The sequence below is a fragment of the Pollachius pollachius genome, assembly GCF_949987615.1.
Source record: "Pollachius pollachius genome assembly, chromosome: 1".
NCBI lineage: Eukaryota > Metazoa > Chordata > Actinopteri > Gadiformes > Gadidae > Pollachius > Pollachius pollachius.
Window position 1 is genome coordinate 14,721,145 of NC_136934.1, and position 22,283 is coordinate 14,743,427.

At 43.7% G+C, this 22,283-nt stretch overlaps 1 protein-coding gene across 1 annotated transcript in view; it reads left to right on the forward strand.

Annotated features, from left to right (window-relative positions):
- fbxl17 (F-box and leucine-rich repeat protein 17) overlaps positions 1-22,283 on the forward strand; it is a 198,410-nt gene that overhangs the window by 39,008 nt on the left and 137,119 nt on the right. The window lies entirely within an intron of this gene.

A 22,283-nucleotide genomic window follows, 5' to 3' on the forward strand; every position in this document is an offset into this window, starting at 1 on the left:
ATTCCCAGCTTTTTCCAAAAAGGCACTTTGTCTCAGTGGGGGGCTTTTAGCCAGTGATTACCCTTCCACAGTAATGTGTTCTTGTTTTAGTCCTCTCCGCCCACACCTCCACCCCCACGACTCCACCCACCACCAAGGCCCATTCCTTACCCTGTTCTTCCCTCCATCCTCCTGTCCTTGTTGGCATCAGCTCTTTGTTGTTTAAGTTTTTTATTTATTTATTAACTCCTCTTCCTACTCTTTGTTTCGTGCTGTTGTTCCCCAAGGAGAGCGACGGTTGTACTTAAACAGTCGAGTAGCGCCGATAAAGGTACACGAGGGCACACAAACACAAGCACACACTAACTCTTTCCTTGGCTGGCTCTCTGTCTCGTTCTGTAACCCCGCAAATCATCGGAGACGGGCCGCCGGCCCGGGGAGACGTAAGGCTAAAAGGTTTTTCATCGTTATGAAGTCCCGCAAAATCCCCCTTTTGTTCCAGGTGAAATATGGTCATGAGGAACAGGGACATCTATCCATTATCTGGCAACTTTGTCACGAAAAGTAAATAGAGGGAAAGTACATTTTATGGACTCAGAATGGACACACACACACACCCACACCCACACAGACGTGTGCGCGGGTTTGTGTCTGTGGCAGGCAATCGATGGCATTGGGGTCGCAGTCTGGGCCGACTTTCAAGGTTATCCAGTGCGGTGTGGATGTCTTCAGTCAAGTCATTAATCTGCTCCGATAACTTCCTCAAAGCCTGGGAAGGACCTTTTTCCCCTGGTTGTTTTCCACATGTAAAATGTACATCCAAATGGCCTTTGAAATGTTATAGATTTCAATGATCAGAAGCTTTTTTAATTGAATAGCTGATATGGCTGATGAGCGGTAAGGAACATTTCTTCCAGGGTGATGGATCTTTTCCACCCTCATGTTATCTGTTTTTTTAAATTACCAAAGCCAAGCCATGGACCGATTTCTATCAAATATTTATCTTGTAGAGAAATCTATATTTTATTGTTACAACCGCAGATCACACATCAGACAATCATCGTTAAATAGTAATTTCCCTTTCGTACATAGATAATTCATTACACAACCCTCTCCTTTCCCCCCCCCCCATATGTATGTATATTTGTATATATCTATTTTTTTTTACACACATACTTGTTATTTCCAACTCTCCGGGCGGGACCAAGGATTTTATATTGCCTGTCCCGTTACCATAGCGATGAGAGTGTATTGCTAGTGGCAATTCGACCCGTGTGTGTGTGTGTGTGTGTGTGTGTGTGTGTGTGTGTGTGTGTATGCCAAGGAACCTCACTTGGGGGTGTGAAAGAGTGGTGACTTTTTTGCAGTAGATATATTTGACAATATATTTTTGTTATTTTGACACCGCACAGCCATTGTTCTGAAGAGAAACACACACAGGACGTTCTTTGGCAGCTTTCAAACAGCTGTTCAGGAAAGTCATAGCAATATGTGGATTGGGACCTGTGTGAAGTTTTCCCATCTGTATGTTGTAAAATGCTCCATTAAAAATGTTGGGGAGCATTTGGAATATGGTGACACCTTTTTAACAATAAGGCCTAATTATCCTGAGTGGTGGTTTTAAAATGGCTGCTGGATGTTGGATGGCTGCTTTGTTTTTTGCAAGGCTTATGCCACTTTTATTGCCACAATTATGTGATGCTTGGTTTTTTTTGTTTCTAAATTTAGTTTAAATATCTATAACCTTTGAAACGCAAACATAACCAATACAAATTAAGATGACATATTTGCTGATATTTTGAATATTTTGTGAATTTATTTTGCACATTATAGTGAAGTAAGATACTTTCCTCATTGATTATGTTGTAATAATAGTGGTTACACTTTATAATAAGGGTACATTAATTGTCCATTAATTAACATCAGCCAATGCAGTAATAAACATCAACTTGCAGTTAATATACATTTAACTAATGGTCTAATAATTATTTACTAATGGTATTCATGGTTACCAAGTTATTCAGTTATTCATTAATTAAACCTAACTCTGATTGTAACCCCTATGCTGATGCTGTATAGTAATGCTTATTACTTCATTGAATAATTTTATTAATGTATCATTATCGTAAAGTGTTAGCATAATGGTAATAGTCATAGTGATTGAGATGTCAGAACTATCTATGAAAATTTTCAATGCCACACATTGCCCCCCCGTGATAACATCGTTGTTTGTTGTCGCTCTGGGAATGCTGGTGGTTGTTCACTCACATCCCATAATTAAATTTGTCATACTCATTTGCTGTTCCCTTCTTCTCATAGAGCAAACAAACCAAAAACTAAAATACACTTAAACAATCAGATAAAAAGGACACGCGCACAATGGTAAATATATAAAATAATTCATAAAACACAGCCTGTATCATTTTGTGCAGTTCATGCAGACATGATCTATTTGTCAGAACTTGTATTGATGTGGATGTCACACAAAGCACTTTTTAACTGACAATATTAGGGCGCTAGCCCTAGGAATCCCAGAAAACACTACATGAACATAAAGATGTTTTTCTTAATAGATAATAGTTTGGCAGCATTTATTTGTTAAAGGCAAATGTATGCTTGCTGAGATATAAAAACACACACACACACACACACACACACACACACACACACACACACACACACACACACACACACACACGTGCACGTGTGTCTATGTACACACTTTTAGTTGTTCATACCATTTCATCCTACATTGTGCTAGATATTGAAATCTGTTATGTGCATTATTAGCAGATGGGGACCTGGCTCTTCGTTTGTACGACAAACATGATATTTAATAAGCACTGATAAGCAAATGAGAACTTTTCAAATGGTAAAAAAATAATAATTACAAAGTGGCCTTTAGAAATAATGAAAACCCTGGTTTTTAGTGGGCAATTGTGAAGGCCGGAGTGTTGAAAAGCTTTTGTTCACCAGTCAATTCAATTGAAGTAAACTCATTTCCGTGCTGCTGTTCGTCTGCCATTGTCTTTTTCTATTGCGTATACCCAGGGTCTACAAGCGGTCACCATTCTAGGCATGGCTCCGGCCTACTCTGTTACAAGACCTCTTTCACCAACCATTCATTTGAGGTTTTTAATTGACGAATGGGACAAAAATCAATACACAGGTAACAAATGGGCGATTTCAAAAAGGCACAGTTATCGTATGTTTTTAACAGTGGGAACAAATGTGAGACAACCAAAACTACACAGCACTTCTTCTCCTGGGTGCCTGTGGGGCCATGTGCTGATGTGGTGTTGGACAGATTTAGGATGTTGAATATATGAGGTGTGAGCCATCCCCAAAGTACCTGCTCACCCGTCGGTGGAGGGTCTTGTTCCATTCTTTTCTTTGGTTAAAGGGGCTTGAAATCCTCCTCTTCCTGGAGGGCAGTACCCTGTAGTCTGCACGCCTGTTGTCTCTTCCCTAGTAGCACTGGAGTCCACTTTAAAGATAGGTGGGGGAAAAAGTTGGGGGAGGGAGATCGAAAATGGCCAAGACATATTGGTGTTTTGGCTATCTGTGTTCTCTCTCTCGCTGTGTCTGAACACCCTAGCAGACGCACTCCTGGGCTCGGCCTTGTGTGAACATGTCCTATCTGAGGATAAGTCTCGCGGTTCAGTGTAGGTGGATGCGAGCAGCAAACCCAGAAGGGAACATGGGATAGGGGTTGCAGGATGGTGGTGGAGGGGGTATCAAAGTCTTAACCCTTCTACATAAGTCATGACCTGTTAATAATCCAAGACCTCTGCACCCAAAAGGCTTGGCGTGTGTGTAGCAGCGTGTGTGAGTGGACATGGTAGCATGTTAGTTTTTGCAGCCCCCTCCTTTGTGAAAAAGTTTTTCTCCCTTCTTTTTTTTTTTATCAGCTGATGCCACGTAATGTTTAAGGAACCCACTTCTTCAGCTCGAATTCTACACTATGGAATTAAATTTAAAAAAACAATTGCATCAAAATTAACCGCTGCTGCTTATTTAACACTGAGCCTCGAGTGTTCTTTATCAGGCTGCTAGGTACCCTGTCCTGCAGAAATGTCAGTAGCAGCACCCAGAGTGTGCCCACAAGGGCACTAAGAGAATGCAAAAACCAAAGCAAAAAAACACAGGAATCTTGGTTGCTCTAGAGACGCTAGTGTTAACAGGCCTTGTAGCAACCCAGGTTAGATTCCGACCTGCAATCCTACGCTAGACATCTTCCATCTCTTCAAACCCACTGCCTGGTCTAGCTTCACTGTCCGGACTGCAGGGGCACACATGAATACATAAAATATACATGGGAACCTAGAAATGTGCACTACAAGAAGACAAAGTTTCAGTTCTAGGTTTGGCTGTGCTTATGTGCTAACTGCTGAAGCACTGTACCACACACCGCCGGCAGAGTGACTCACTGCCTCTGCTCACTCTCTCTCTGTCTCCAGGCACATGCTTGCTTTCAGACATTTTGGGCCGGAGATCAGCCCGTCAATAGTGATTTGGTTCAGACTGGCTTCATCCAGCTGAAAAACGTGTGAGTGTGTGTGCGTGTGTTAAATGATGAAGAGAGTATACATGTGTGTCTGTGTGTGTTTTTGTGTTGAACGACGAAGAAAGTGTACGTGTGTGTGTGTGCGTGTGTGTTGATTGACGAAGAGAGTGTACCTACATGTGTGTTTGAAGTGGTGTGGCTCCGCATGAGCTACTAATGCACCAAGGACTTGCGGATCCTGCCTCCTGCTACATTGCGAAGATCGCTGACGGATTCAGGTCTCTGTGACAACCCCTGCTGTGCTGGCTCAGCAGCAGGCCATCCCATAATATCTGATTAATATGCATCTCTCTAATGCTGCTGTTAAAAGGGTGCACTTTTATCTGTTTCTCTTTGCTAGCTTTTACCATGACCTCGTGGGGGGGCTCTGGATACACACATGTAGTACACACACTCCCACACACACACACTTTCTCACACACACACACACACACACACACACACACACACACACACACACACACACACACACACACACACACACACACACACACACACACACACACACACACACACACACACACACGCGCGCGCACGCACACACACACACACACTGCCTTTGGGAAGTCTGTGTTTTGTCTTGGAGACTAAGCCAGTTAAAACGTTTCCAGAGTCATATTTAATTAAATCTTTTATATATTTATTAAAGTCATACTGTACTTTGGGGCAATTTTAACTCAAACACCTGGATTGGTAGTGAAAGGATAATTGAACTCCAATGGTGTTAATTAATTGTAAATTGAATGAAAAAAATCCTTTAAACTGCTAATGGAGGATAAGGTAGTGGTTAAGTTGTTACCACTATATTGAGGATTAGGGGAAAATGTGGCATAAAGGAATCGCTTAGGTTTCTTAACCGTGTTTCTTCGGCCACCAAAGCCATCGGCTAATTTATTGATTAGTTGATTGCCTCTGTGTGATTGGTTTTGACATCCATTAATCAAAGTTCGTTATTACCCCGGGGCCGAAGTCTCCAGTGAGAAATCCAATTGGTCAAAATGAAGGTGTCCATTTTTATTGTGACTGCTACACTCACCGTACAGCCTACAAGGCATAACGCTGACGTGATGGCTACATGTTGTTTTCTCTTCCGCCACAGCGGTACTATATATTGAAAAGCATATACATATTTCATCCTACCCGTCGTCTTCTTTGACTCCGGCTGTGGTCGGAGCCTGGACGCGGGATGGATGGCTGTTTACTTGAGCAACATGCGCTCACCGATGGTGGAGCCCTAACTGTTATATGTTGGATTTACAGCACAGCCCAGAGGAGACACACAGACTGGTATTTCCACAGTTGTCTTTCAGCAACATGCAAGGCCTGTTTGGCCTTAAACAGTTACAATTTAGCGAGGGCTGGCTGGCTGGCCCAGGGGTGCTTCTACACCAATAATTCAGTTATATGACTCACTAGATGTTTGTGTGCGTGTGTATCATATTGTGTATGAACTGTGTGTATGTGTGTGTGTGTGTGTGTGTGTTTTAGGTTGGAGCTGTCCATGTCCAAGACCCATCTTAAAGTATAAATGAGCAGCTGTTTATACACTGTGAAATAGGGCTTGCTTCTCTGCCTATAATTTGGTATTTTTGCAGTTGTGTCTCCCTGTACTCATGCACAATTGGTGATTGAGTATGTGTTTCTAGAATGATCCACAGCATGGCTGCAAACAATTTTCAAGTCTCTTGTGCCTTCTCTCGCTTTGTTCTTGTTGTTTTTGGTCACTCTGTCAGCTTTTCGTCTCTATCGTTCTTCCTCCTCTCATCCAGAATCCCTCTTAATCGTCCTCCTGTCATTGTGTTCCATTAAGGCTTGACCAAATGTGGTTGTGCTCAACGATTGGGCTATTTCACTGGGAAAACCCTGGAAAGGGGGGTATGCCATTTACTCTGTTTTTTCCTTTTGTTTCATGTGTCTTTGACCCCGCTATCGATTTTCTTTGCCTATTCTTTCTGGGCCTGATATGTTGCTAGACTTTTCTGTATATATTGTGGGCAGTGAACAGAGTCCAAAGAGTGACCGCATCGGCACCTGTGTAAAGGTTAAGCAAATTTCTCTGCCCTACTCTCTCTGTTTTTCTCTCACTCTCCATCTCTCTCTCTCTCTCTCTCTTTCTCTGTCAGACCTCTTAACCACTAAGAGAGGTTTCGGTGGACCCTTCAGAGTAGTTCTTGGACTTCATCTCGACTAGATCTGCTAAAGGGATACTTTAATTCTGGCCACTCAGTGTGTGCATTTGTTTTAGTTTAAGGCAAAGTAGTGGGTTGGAACAGCTGACAAGATGTATAGTGATTGGGTAATGTCCCGGTAATTGTGGCTATGGGTTTCTGCATGTGATTAATTGCGCCATCAACCTCCACAGGGTACTTGACCCGATGGCAAACATTTTGATTATTTGAAATCATTACAAATTGTATTGCTGGCAGTCTTACCTGGTTATGTTTGATGAGTGGTTAGAAAATGAACTTCCTGGTACACATATTGTGGTAAGTTTCTCATTGTCCCTTTTATAAGTTGAAGCTATGTTTGGATCCATCACAGAATACTTTCTGTAAGTTGGGTGAATGTCATTATTGCCTAATGCAATCCTCCAATTTAACAACCCAGGACATCATAAGCATCGACCTCTTGCCAGATATGTAATGAACACTATATAATATGTAAGCTCCATACCATCCACAAACAAAGCAGTGCCTATTTCCACCGCATAAAGATATTCATAACAACTCATGATAACTTTCTTCAATGTCCCCAAAGGGATTTCCTTTCTGTCCGGTGAGGAATCACCTTACCGAGAATCCTCCATGGACAAATCTCTCTCTCTCTCTCTCTCTCTCTCTCTCTCTCTCTCTCTCTCTCTCTCTCTCTCTCTCTCTCTCTCTCTCTCTCTCTCTCTCTCTCTCTCTCTCTCTCTCTCTCTCTCTCTCTCATATTATCTATGTCTCTCTCTCTCTCATTATCTATGTCTCTATCTCTCTCCTCTATCTTCTGGTTCATCGGGAAGGCCCAGCTCTTGTCTGCATAACCCAACAGGCTGCATGAATAAAATTGTTGTGTGTGTGTGTGTGTGTGCGCGCATGCTTGTGTGGGACAGTCTGAGGGTTTATTCATGCGTGCGTGTACATGCCCGTACCTCGTTCACATTGAGCATGTCCCCCCGCCTCTCGGACCACCACCACCTCCGCCTTTAATCACCTGACCCTGGCAGGCAGAGTGGTGGTGGCCACGGGCGCTGAGGGCGGAGGGGGCTCCCTGCCTCAGGCTTGGCCCCCGGGCCTGTGGGGCCCAAAGTGACAGTGATAAGGTGGGTCGGCCCCACCGGGGATTATGTGTGTGTGTGTGTGTGTGTGTGTGTGTGTGTGTGTGTGTCCTACAGTTCCGATGGTGTTACCACCAAACCTTGAGAAATATAATGTGTTTACATGAGTTGACAAACATGCTTTTCATTCTTTGACTGAAAGATTTATGCATTTTTGCATTTGTATGCTTTATTATAGAGTGAGATAGTTAGGAAGGTGGGAGATGGATGGGAGGTCATGCAGCAAAGTACCACGGCCAGGGATCCAACCCAAGCGCTGCGTTCAAAACTGAGCCTTTTTGGTAACGCGCTCTACACGGTGCACCAACAATGTGGGATTTAACATGAGATATAACTTTTGCTTCTGCCAATACAACACAATTGTGCATTCATACCTTCAAAATAATTATTCTTTCCATTAAAAGTTATGTCCCTATGACTTCAGCTCGTTCTGAGAGCGTTCAGATTGGCCCTCTTCTGTCCTTTGTGTCAACTTCACTTGGCTGCCACACGGTTTCATCTTTATATTGTGGGCCTTTTTTTAATTGTGCTTTGTTTCTTTTGGCACAAGGACATCCGGTTAATGAATGAGTCATGTCTGTCCGTCGTGCGACAACAGCATGAGGGAACGGGCTGAACTATGGCCATCAGCGTGACCAGTTGCTCTCTCTTTCTGTGCCTCATCTCTCTCTCTCTCTCTCTCTCTCTCTCTCTCTCTCTCTCTCTCTCTCTCTCTCTCTCTCTCTCTCTCTCTCTCTCTCTCTCTCTCTCGTGCTAGAGTTTGAAGTAAAAGGGAAAACGTAGTTGAGTGTGTCTTGATTCTCGATCCATCTGTCCGTTGGTCTCGGTCTCTCTCTCATGTCTTCAACACATAGTCACTGTGCTTTCCCAGTTCAGATTTCTCCCGCAAACCACGAGGACCAGGCCTTCGCTGGGATCTCCTCTTCCCTTTGTCGAGGCTTGATATGGCGTCGGCATTTTGCCGTCCCTGTGACACATCTCCCTGCCGTCTGCCTTCCCACTCCTATTGTTCTCCAGACATGTGCTTCCCCTTTTCTCCTGCTGTTCTTCGTGTGTGTATGTGTGTGTGATCACCGGGTGGGACTTGAAGTTTCCCTCTGTGATCTCGGGGAGACCGAATTCCGAGCGTTCCCACGTTGGCTTCTTTTCCTTCTTTTCTTTATGAAAGAATTGGGGAGGGAGAACAGAGGGAACGTGCAACAGAAAAACCACCATGATCATCAATATCAACAGAACAGACATGGATACACACACACACACACACAGTGCACATAGGCTAAAGCTGCAAGCTGCTCTCCAGCTGCGCATGTTCTGGTACGACACCATTTTTAACTTTTGTGTTCTTGAGGCAAACAAAACAAAGATCAACCAGCTCACACAAATATAAACACTCTCTCAAAAACAATGCTTGAATGAAAGAAAACGTGATAAAATGAAAGAAAACGTGACTAAAAGCAGGGTCTTTCCCAGAAGCCACTCTGACCTGCGGTTTTCTCTCCGATTTTTATTTTCTTTCAGTCCATGCTTGGCTCTCTTTTCTATGGCTTGAAGGTGAGATCGATAGGTAGAAGTGGAGGAGGAGGAGCAGGCTTCCACCCCAGCCTGCTGAGCAGAACAATCCAATAGGGCACTTCAGATGGGCCACAGCCAGAGCGCTGAGCATCGATAGACGTGGCTCTGTGGGCTAGCCTTGCGGATGCTGGTTCATGGTCAGCTTCCTCGCAATTAGCACAACAGATAAAACCGTTTCTGAGGAAGAGCATTGTGGTTAAGGCCCCCTTTCAGGCTAGTCATTATATATCTGATGGATGGTGTAAAGAGTGAAGTTGCAGAAAAAGCATAGGGGCCTGCTTTTCTTCAACTTGCCTACTTGGGGTCCCATGTCTCTCTATAGTTATAGGCTGCTGGTGTCTCTACATGACTTTTATGGACCGGCGCTCCGTTTGGCTCATGGAGCTTCGTCGCTAGTCGAAGGCTAATGTCTGTCATATGCAATGCACAAAAAAACCCAGCAAAGGTCGATTTCCACTCAGGTATGCTTCATTGTAACGTACATCATTACAACCTGAAAGCCATCATCTTTTATCAATGTGCCAATCAGTAGGGCCCCGATCACATGCAGAAGCAAAGAGCCACCTAGCGATTATGGCAATTTAACAGTGAGGACGAGTCATTGTGGTTGAATATGGTCGGGAGCTGAAAAGCCTGCGTGGCGGTTTTGGAGATTTGAGTGTGCTGATGATTGGCATCGGGCGCTAGTGCTTTGCGTTTAGCGGTGTAAAATACAGCTCTCTCCCTGAACAGCTTTTGATTTCCCTCCCACACTCCACTAAGTAGTATTGATCCTGGGGGAGAGGAGGCTCGGCAAAGAAACGTCCGCCTCATCCCTTAGGGAGGAAGAAGAGGATCGCCTGGGTGCGGCTGCATGGTACGCAGGCAGGCAGGCAGGCACACACGGGCATGCACACAGACAACAACATGCAGACACGCACAACAACACACGCAGGCACACACAAACACACACACCCACATGCAGACCCGCACAACAACATATGTACACACACACATGAAGACAACCACATGCAGTCACGCACAGACACTCTTACTCACACACTCAAACTCTTAAAACCGCCCAGAAAAACACACACACAAAGCACTCACAAAGACCAATATACACATCCCACAGGCAAATATATGCACAAACAACATGCACATCGACGCAAGAGACAAATGGAGAGTGAGACTCTTTAGGGAACTAAGTGCACAGATGACAGGCAATTTTCAGTGTGCGCGCGGAGCGTTGAGAAGAGTGACAAGATCAATCACCATGGCGATCACCCATGCAGATTCCGGTCCTCGCTGGCATCATCAGGGCTGATGACATTGATACAGCAGGGCGAGATTACTTGACAAGTGTGAATGGAGCACAGGGCCTGGGAGTAAGTGGTGCATGTTTATGAAGGCAAAGACATTGACTGATCCCTCCGTGAACAACTCGGGGAAAAGCGCTGTCTTTGTCCATGCTACCGACTCACTCCAGCTAAGTAAGAAGGGTGGTGGCGTCGTCGGGGATGGGGAGTCAGGAGTGAGTCGTTGGGTCTTCTTTTCCTTCTCCTCATAGATTTTCCTATCATACCTCCAAGACGGCCCCAGCGGGGGATGGGGGAAGAAAAGATCGTATTGATCCTGAGAGTTTCAATCTTCAAAGTGAAACACTTCAACCCTGCACAGTATCATTGTTTGATGAAAAAAAAGATAGCATGTGCTTCTCTCACTTTCACCCCCTTTGTATTGTGTGGAGGAAACAGCTGATGGATGTTTGGAGAAGGCACCAGCTCTCAAAAGCTAATCTTTGACTCTGGTATTCAGATGCATAAGTCTTCTTGTCGAGTCTGGAAGGCTATAGTCTTTTTCTAGGGAGATACGGGTGGGGTTTGAAGTGTCTTGAAACGATTATTTGTTCCTGTGGGTTCGAATAGTTTCTTCATCGCTGTCCATTTCTAATGTACAACTTCTGATTTTGTGTTGTACTTTTTAGACATACTGAAGAATTATTTATGGTTCAGAAATTCCAGGAACGCTTTATGGTCTCATGTGGAAGAAACATTTTTTTTTTTTCTGAATTTGTTTGTCACAGAAACTCAAAGACTGCCAAAGCCTCCGGTGAAAAGCGTTGTTAGAAATGTAGGATTTAAAAGAAAGTTACTAAGAGTCTTTGTTGATCAGAGAAAGCTGGGGGATAGCTGGACGTTTCTTATCCAGGGTTTGACACCCAGAGTAATGTGGCTGAGCAATAGAGGTTTAGAGCCAACAATACAGATAACTGCAACACAGACACTCAGAGCGTCAGACACAGGTAGGGGAAGATACTGAATTGAAATGTAGGAATGTAGACGACGCAGTCTCCGAGGAAGACAAAAAGAAGATTGGCTGTAGTCTACCACCAGGGAGATACGTGGCTTGTCAAGTGGTTATGTAACCCACTGTTTGACAATAGCCTTTTGATTCGCGCTAGAATACACCGTTATACACAGACACAGATAAAGACAAAGACACACACACACATTGGGATGTATAGGACTACATTATCCAGAGGGTGAGGAGAATACTGTGTTGCCTCTTATTCTGAGTGAAGTTTTAATTATGAGACTGATAGACCAGAGAGATGTCCTCTAAAGAGAATCTGTCAACAAATAGCATAACTTCATCCTTAAAGACAACACACTTGCACAAGATTCACTGGGGGAATTAGTTAATTTGGTCCATAATGAAAAACACAAGATTATTCTTCTCAAGAGAAAGTAGCTATTTTCGGTTCACTCAAAACATGTGAAGACAGTTTTGTACTTAACTTTACACTTCATTATCTGGCACAATTTGGAGATGTGCTTGTTTGAACACTTGCGAGACGAGGACAGCCCATTTATTCATACATTACGGAGCATTCATTACAACCACTAATGGGGAGATTTCTTATTCGCAGGCAGCCGGGAAGGCATGAAGACAAATGGTTAATAGAATGTGTTGCAGTGTATTCGGCAGCTATTATTAATCTGTGTGTCGGTGGATTGTCTCCCGGCCCAGTTTTAATAAAGCTTAGTTAATTAGACTGATTGATTAGATGGGGCTGATGCCGAGCACTCATCACGGCTCCTTGTACTGGCAGGCCCCTAATAAAATCAGATTTTCATTATTTTTTCCATCCTCTTTTATCATTCTGTCTTTGCTTCTGTCTTCCTTTCTCTTCTTTCCTTATTGTCTTTGATGGGAACTTCTTCCTGGTGAGACACTTCCTGACAGCAGAGTATTTTATTTAATGGAACGTGATCATGGGAAGACACGCTGGCAGCGTTTGCCAAGCATCTTCAATGAGACAACATCGTGTTCACAATGTTCAGGACCTTTTTATAGTCAGATTGTTGGCACAAACATCAAAGGATACAAATAAACTCCAACCAAAAAGGGGTTCTCACGCTCTGAACTCTGAGGCTTGTTAATTGACGTATGGACATCTTGGCTACAGTGATGTTGTAAATTCAAACTAATAGAACAACTTTAAAATGGAGAGCGGAAGGAGCTACCCTTTAGGTGCAAGGGAAATCTATAAATGTATTGCTGTGTTAAATGACCCTAGCAATAAAGTCAAGAAAGTGATATGATATGTTATAACATTTTTAAGAGATTATTTGTCACGGCAGTCTTTCCTTCGTTCCGTCTGTTTATCTGTCCCTCTAGCATTAGTGTGCTTGTCCCTCTCTTGTCTTGTGTTATTATTGGCTGTTTGATTGAGTTAAGGCCTCAGATCACCAGAGCTTTGGAAGAGCAACCCGTGGATATATTTCCGAAACCAAAAGTGATGATGACCATCGGTTGCCGGGAACAAAAAGTTCCCAGCAAGATTTATAGGGATTTGCTACATGTGCTAATGCATCAACAACTGATTATGTATTTAACTGGAAAACTCTCCCCTCACCATTTATTTCTTTCTCTCCCTTTCCCTTGCCGGCTGTCAAATCCATATTCAAATAGGATTTACTGGCATGAAAGAGGCAGCCCGGCTTACCGCAGTGATGCACTGAAGACTAGGAGCTATGTTATGTTAACATGAATAGATTGCAAATCTCTCATTGCCCCAATCGTCTGCTGTCTCTACCCCCCCCCCCCCCCACACACACACACACACACTCTGCCTCCTCCCTCTCTTCCATTATTATTATTGTCTCATAACGTCTCGTGGACGGATGATTATGAAGTGTGTCAGGCCAAGGAAAACACCGGGTTAGCAGATCACTGAGAGCAGGACATCTGTCTAAACCTGTCTAAACTGTGTGTGTGTGTGTGTGTGTCTGTATGCGTGCATGTGTGTGTTTGTGTATCTCGAGCCCCCTGCCACACTTTTTATCGCAAAGGCGTTCAAATGCGCCCACATTAGATAACACCCTCAAGCCTATGGTGTGTGTGTGTGTGTGTGTGTGTGTGTGTGTGTGTGTGTGTAGCCAGCTCCTTTCTGTGGCGCTCCTCTGTGCCACACCTGTCCCTTTGCACGGCCCTGGAACCTGAATGGGCCTGCATTAGATAAGATCCCAGGCCTTGTTCATCCCAGTGCAGAGTGCAGTAAAGAGACTCTCCATCTCTGCCATTAAACTTTACGACTTTCCAGCCTCGCTTTGTCTCCAGGCATCAGGTATTAAAGGGGATAAACATTAATTGAGTTTTTTTTTGCCAGATCACCACTCCTTCACGTCAATACAGCCCATCTGAGCTCTGTAAAATTTGTTGATTTAGTTGCCTGTGTGTGTCTCTGTGTCTGTGTGTGGGTGTCTGTTTGTGTGTGTGTGTTCCATTGCTGCGCGAGATAGACTCATCGTAGGCAGTTATCGCCCCGTGGAGGGTGTTTATGGAGAAATGATTACTTTAGTAAAATGCAGAACTTTGATGGAAATCAACCCACTTCAATTTGCATGTGGCAGGCCAGAGAACGCTTCCCAGTTCACAGGCGCCATTGGAAATCTATAGAGCTGAACAAAATCCTTCTGATAATAGCGGGCTCTCAAGGAGCGTATGGGCAACATTTGTAGGTGCGGGATCACGTGCGCCATGCTTATTTTTAAGTGTTGCAAAATAAACCTGTGTGTGTATATACGCCTCTTTCTAAGCGTTGGAGAGAGAGGGTCCCTATAGCTGGAGGGATAATTATCCGGCTACTTTCACCCACACACCTCTCAGAGGAAGCACTGAGGGTCCTCCTATTCTTCCTCCTCCTCCTCCTCCTCCTCCTCGTGTGTTTGTGTGTGTGTGTGTGTGTTTGAGTGCGGTGCATGCATGTGTCTTTTTAATATGTAAATCATTAATATGCATGCGTCTGTCTGGGTCTGGTGTATGTGTGTGCGCGCATGCGTGCGTCTTTTTAATATGTTACTCATTAATATGCATGCGTGTGTGTCTGCATGTGAGAGAGATGTCCTTTCTAGATGGTTCCCTCATGTCATGTACTATACCTCAAGCATCACACAACTGTCGGCCCCCCTCATCAACTTCACTCGCTTAGGCCAAGGGATGTGAGGATTACTTGGGGACAAAGGAGAGAGAAAGAAGGATGAAGGAAGAGTTGGCTTGTCGCCTCTTTGATTTTCCTAGTCGCTATCATTTGCTAGGCCTTTGTGTGTGTGTATGTGTGTGTGAAAGATTGATGGAGCGGGTATTGATGGAGCTCTACAATACCTTTACAAGTCTCTCTCTTTGGTGAGGGGATATTGACAAACGATAACTACTCTCACTACACTGGTGTGTTTCTGTTTCCTGTCCTTTACCCACCTTTTTTTTTTTGCGGTCGGGAGACGGCTGGCAGATTGGGAGGCAAAGCGATCGGCGCACGGAAGATAGGAAGCCATAACCACAGAAAGCCCATCTTTGCTGTCACAGCACTTTTTCATAATCGACTTCCCTTGACTTTTATCACATGGAAAACATGCTAATGCATGCATGTACACGCACCGCACACAAACACACACGCCCACGCTCATGCACGTTCGGGCACACACAGTAATGCACTCTCTAACACACACCCACACACACTTGCACACTCTGACACACTTACAGACACACACGAACTCCATGATACACACACACACACACACACACACACATACGCACACACACGCACATACGCAGACACAAACCCAAACCCCCAGCTTTATGACCCCCCCCTCCCCCCACCCCCCTTTTCCCCCATAGCAGCAGAGTCCGTCTTTACCGCCTTTACCCTGAGACCATTAAACCAAATCCCCCTCTAAAAAAGGGCTTTAAGGCCTCTCTTGGCCAGCCACTCTTCTGCTCCAAAGCCCTGCCATGGCTCTTTTCATGTTTTCATATCAAAGCCCACAGAGGAGTAACAAGGGGGAAGCGGTTGGAGAGGGGAGCGGGGTACAAAGAGTGAGAGAAGGAAGGCAGAAGAAATGGCCCAGTGGGGGGGATCGGAGGGAGGTTTTAGGTCGTGTAGGTGGGTTGGAAAGTAACTTTGGTTACAAAGCCATATGGTTGCGGGCGCACATACATACACACGCGCACACACTTGGATGCAGGTGAGCACACACACACACACACACACACACACACACACACACACACACACACACACACACACACACGCGCACATGCGCACAAGCATAGGTTATCTGACAAGGTACATGCCCTGTTCCCTTTTTTTAAACCTCTACTGGAATCCTCCCTCTCACACACACACACACACACACACACACACACACACACACACACACACACCTCACACGTCTCTCCTCTCACCTGCCGGGACGTACTGTAGGACCACTCTCACACGGACACACTGCAAAGCTCATTCAAGTGTACGCACGCACGCGCACACACACACATACACACACAGGGCTCAACGGCAAGTGGCTTTTCTCTTTTTCCGTCTCTCTGGAACCCAGACACGGGCGATTTTGGGATCACGGGTGTGGGGCTTTTTGATGCTGCCGCTAGTCAACCTGAAAATGTTTTCCTTGATGGTTGTTTGGCAGAGGCCATGTTGTTTTGGGAGTGCCGGCCAGATCCTGTTCCCTGCCAGTCGCTGGTCCTCCTGGCTAGCCGTCCCCAAGTTTCTCCAACCCCCAAAAAAGTAATGTGGGAAAAGGAGAAGTAGTAATGGGTTCTGCAACCTCTCCCGCCGGGCAACCTGTGCACGCCGGCCGCCAAATGCATCAGTGTCTCAGTGCGGCGCTGACGCTGGCCATTCTATCTTCTTAACCGCAGTGGACCGTGACACTGGCCCCCCGATGGGGTCAACAGTTTCAAAGTCAAATGTGGCTGCTGGATTGGTTTATTTATTTCATTAAGATTGCACTTGTTGTCTTTGAAGGGCTAAGCGCTCTGGCACCGCATCGCATATTTAACCTGCTCTGTGAACGTGGGGCCAAGCGGGTGTCTGTGGGGTGCGCGCTGGTGTTGATCGAGCGAATATGAACTCCAAAGCTGGCAGCGTATCTTTCGGCTAGGCCATTACTGTCCCAGTGGTTGGGGAAAGTCCCCCAATGGAGCTGTACCCGTGTGTGTGTGTGTGTGTGTGTGTGTGTGTGTGTGTACTCCACCACCCTATAATATATGCAAGTCATTTTTTGATTGTTAGATTGGTTCAATTGGTTAAAGTAGTGCGGCTGGATGCTAAAAGCTGGTGTGTGTGTTACTCACAAGGACACCATGCAAACTGAATCCAATGTCAAGTAGGTATTCATGTCACTTTGTCGGTCGTGGTATGTTCTTTACAGCCAGGATTCTCCATAAGGTCTTCCTTAGCTTTCGGCTATGTCTGTGTCCAACATCGGCAGAATTACTATGCACATAATTTAAACACACGGTAGTCGGTTTCTAAAATCCAGCCTTATTTTACAGCCAATGAGTCAGTGCAATATAGACTTAGTCAGACAATAAGGTTCCTTTTAGTAGTAGCATGCTGAACATATTTAAGGAACAGCGCTGAAACATTTGAATTCCTGTCAAAAAATAACAAAAAAGTTGATTGCATTTACAGTGGTTGCCAGATTTTCAACTCAGTTTGGCACTCAGTCGCTTTCATCATTAAAGGGGACAGGGATCTTTGAATATTATGTGTAGATGGATGTAAATAGACAAGTAATATTCAGGCAAAATGAAGAGCAAAACACATTAAACCAAATGTCATTGTCGATTTACCCTTGTAAGCTTTACTTTATCTAAATATACTATGAACTATATATATATATATATATATAGAGTTGATAGTTTCTAAAGATTAAGTATAGCGTCTATAAGAATTAATTTTGTTGCACATCATTTCCAATGCCGTGTGCAAAGGCTTTGAATCCGTAGCAGCATACAATAGTGATCTAATTAAGAGCTCTTTTGAAGTAAATTGCATGAACTCCACAAGTAGTGAGCAGCTGGATTTGGTCCAAATTGCATGAACTTTGGAAAATAAGTGGATATAAAGGTTATTGGATTGAGATTCTATGGAGTAATAGCTTCTGGCGTTATTGATTATTATAATGTTTGGGGGAAATTGTGCATTATTATTATTATTTTTTTTACAAAGCATTTAAGTTCACATTGTCATGGCTGAGTTGTCCCCTGTAAGCCAGCCCATCTGTGAATACCGTAGATAACTGAACAGTCTGGGCTAAATATGATTATTTAGCCCAAAAAAGAGCCTGTTGATGTCTTCATTATCTTATGTGGACTGAGTTATGACAGATTATAGACGATGCAATTTCCATTTATGGGAGAAAAAAACTGATTATCATACAATATCTCTGATACACTCCTATCAATATGCTTCATGCAATGCCTGTTATTATTTCTGTTCGCAGCAGACCGAAGAGGCCACTATTCCTCGAAGAGCATCATATCTTTCCCCAACTTTTTTATGTCTTATGAGTCAGATGATGCAGGACTTTGTATTTTTCATTTTTAATTGAACAGTAATCCTGGCCACATTTGTTGCTCCCCATGGCATGTTAATAAATCACCTATAATAAGCAAGCACAGTGTCTCTTTTAGGGCAAATCAGGGACAAAGACACTATACATACTAGGATACAGAAGGGTAGTTAGACAAAATGGGGGAACGCATTGGGAACATTCTCATTATTTATATTCGTTTTTAGAGCGCCGTCTTAGAGGTTCAGGAAAATCTGTGGGGAGCCCCATCTACGAGGTTAACATCCTATGTACAAACTGAAGTCTTATAGGAAACATAAACTAAACTGTACTATGGTCCACTCAAAATCAACAACGTATGTCTGGTAAATGATTGTTTGAGCATGAACTCACTGAACTTTTCCAGAGGCAACAGTGGCCGAGGTGAATATGTAATATATATATATATATATATATATATATATATATATATATATATATATAGTGGAGGCTTCTCCATTGAGGAGAGGGAGGAAGATCCTCCTTAATATTGTTAAGAATAAAAAATGTTGATTGCCCAAACTACTGTAATGAATTAATGCCCTTAAATATGCTTACTTTAATGCCTTTGAATATATAATGTTTGTTTCCCTGGGTAAAGGGACATTAGCACCCCCTATCGCCTATTGACAATTACTTCAGGGAGGAAGGTCCTCCCTCAGCCTCCTTTGACTCCCATTCATTTCCCCGAAAGTACTGGTGGCCGGTGAATAACATGGGTTTCAATGGGAGAGAGGAGGAAAGTCCTCCTCTGAGTGTGTGGGACCTTAAGGCGTCTGATTCGCGGAAAAATCTAGTCGCGCTGCACTATGAACCAATAAGCAGGATCCCTGACTGGTGAGCAGTGTTGCCAGATTGGGCAGATTTCCCACCCAATTGGGCTAGTTTTAACCACGTTAGGCTGGGAAAATTATCATTGGGCGGGATATCTGCCCAATCTGGCAACACTGTCGATAACAAACCGCTCTGCCTGCATTGGCGGTCAGTCTAAGAGACGCAAAGCAGGTGAAATCATCTGAAGGATAACGAGATTCTAACATTTGCGAATAAAGTGTACAATGGAAACATTGGAATTTGTTCATGTTTGATTACACAAAGCATTCCATTCATTGAGTTACAGTGCTAAGTTAGCGACCAAAGAGAAAGGTAGACCACTTCGCAAAATCGAGATCACCAAGAGTAATGGCAACGTCAGTGTTGTGGGTGCTACATGGTTTGCTAGGTACTCATGGCTTACTGTTAGCATTACTAGTAAACGACTATATTGCTGGCCCTGTTTGCTAATGAATAATGGCAAATCTCCAACCTGGGCTGTTGACAGGGCAACCAAACGCCACGACAAGTGTCAAGTTCACGTTGGTGCTGCTATGCGACTTCCTTGCTAGGCACCATGCCTATAGACCAGGTTGTTTGCAATAATGTTCTCGTTCTTTTACTAGTTCGTTACTCTGACCGTTCTGTTTGATATTGTGGAAAGGGTGAATGATTTAGAGCATGATGCATTTTAAATGGCATCACTTTTGAGTTTTTTTTAGTCTTTTCTTAAAACCATTGTAATTGAAAATAAACGGCTAAATTACAACCAATAACTTCAGTCATTGAGGGCAAAAATAGGCCCAGATTTTTTTTATTTACTTTTACAAATCAAGAGTAGGCCTGATTTGACTAATGGGCTTTGCATCCTTTCCTTCTGCCCTTATAGTCCATTTCAAAGACATGCTGTCCACCAGCTTTCAAATTACATTGATGCCACTAGTGGCTTTGTATCAATTTTATTCACATAACTATCCCTCCCTACTATTTTGTAGTTCACCAAAACACCCTGAAACAACTTGAGTCTCACATCCTTATGCCACCATACACCAACAGTGCAAGCAGGCCAATGGCAACCAAGCGCGCAGTCCTTCCTCCCTCACTTAAAAAACCACCAGCCGCCACTGATATATATATATATATATATATATATGTATATATATATATATATATATATATATAAAAACTTTTGAAAAGATACCACCTCTATTTATGCTGGCTGGACTATGATTCTAGTTATAACTTGTCAAGGCTTCTTTCAACATAGTGCAATTTTATATCATGGTCATTAACATGTGAAGACAAATCTTTCAATGTTTCCTGTTTCTGTATTAAGATATGTTGTTCTCATTAAGATATAGTCGTTAAACTATGGGATATTAATTGGACCAGTACCCCATACAGTTAATCCTTTTTCTCAAAGAGCAAGCGAGACACTATCTCCTCAATCTACAACTTATTATAAGTTGTTTTAGTTTCAGTACAGCAATGTTTTTCTTGGGCATTTCCCTAATTATGCAGCCAAATTATACCAGACTAACATTTCATTAAAACATCAAAGCGCTGGCACGTTGTATATTTAAACTAAAAACACTATCGGCTTTCCAAAAGCCTTTTTATTCTTCATGGATACTGTTTCAAATGTGGCACAAACTTTGCCAAAACAAGTTTCACTTCACCGTGTGTCTGGGTGTGTGTCTGAGTGTGTGTCTGGGTGTGTGTCTGGGTGTTTCTCCACCGTTCTACTCGAGGACACGAGCGCATTAGCATGAGCCTGTCAGTCGGTCCTTGCCTAGAATGGGTGCCCTATTCTTGTTAATGTATCTTTAATATTTTATCTATAGTATTATTTTGTCTACAAAAGGTTTGTTTTCAACTTGTTTTTGACATTGTTTAAGTTAATCCCATTGTGGGTTCTCTCTCCTGTCTCTTTGTCTCTCTCACTCTCTGTCTCTTCTCTTGCTCTCTGTCTGACACTGTCTCTGTCTGTCTGTCTGTCTGTCTGTCTGTCTGTCTGTCTGTCTGTTTGTCTGTGTCTCTCTCTCTCTCCCATCTCTCTCTCTCTCTCTCTCTCTCTCTCTCTCTCTCTCTCTCTCTCTCTCTCTCTCATCTCTCCTTGTCATGTATTGCGTTATGTTCACTCTATTGGTGATGGATGTGAAGCTGCGGAGGGCACTGAGGAAGCTTACAAATGAGGCGGACCGTGTTGCGCCTGACTGTGTTCAGTAACCTGTCTTAGACTGATGGCCGAGAGTTGGCAAGCCGAAGCCAAATAAAACTGCGATGGTGCGATCGGTGGAAAAGTTCCCCTCTCCTACCCTATTGATATCTGATCCATTATTCTAGCGGTGTGTTGTGGATGAATAAGTGAGGGTAATCCATTCATCACTTTATAACTTTATGTCCGATAGTTCAGTGTCCTCCTTCAGCCCTATTCCTCTGCTCTAGCCCTCCTCTCGGTCTATCTGTTTCTCTCTGTGTCGTCTAGCCCCTTCTCTCTCTCTCGCTCCCTCTTGCTCGTTTATATCTGCGTCCGTATCTCTGTACCTCTATTTGCTAGCCCTTTTTCTTTGTCCTCCTCTGTGTCTGTGTCTCTTGTCTATTCCCTAGTTCTCTATTCAGGACGCCTGTCTGTCTGTCTGCCTTCCCCTGTTCCTGTTCCTGTGTGTGTGTGTGTGTGTGTGTGTGTGTGTGTGTGTGTGTGTGTGTGTGTGTGTGTGTCACCCACCTTTCTTGCTCTCTGTTCTCGGGAGCGTTCCTAGAAATCTGGGGAGGTTTAGTCATAATGCTGACGCACAAGATGATGACGTGCAGCAGAAGAGTGGCGAGAGGCTGATTATCGGTCATAAAAAAACAAACAAAAAAACACCACAAAAAGAACAACAACAACAACAACAAAACACTGTAATCTACCGGGAAGCTAAATACCATTTGGAAGAATCAATGGCTGCTTGTTGTTGGTAAATGGCTGTCTTCCCTGTCCGTACACCTTGCAGGTTTGTTCTGATTTGGACAGTGGGGTTTTGGTTTGACGTCAGGCTAAAACTTGTGTGTTTATGGTTATGCCATCAAAAAAGCCTCTTGTTTAATTAAGCGAAAACTTAATTTATGATGTCTGTTTATACCGTTTTTCCAATGT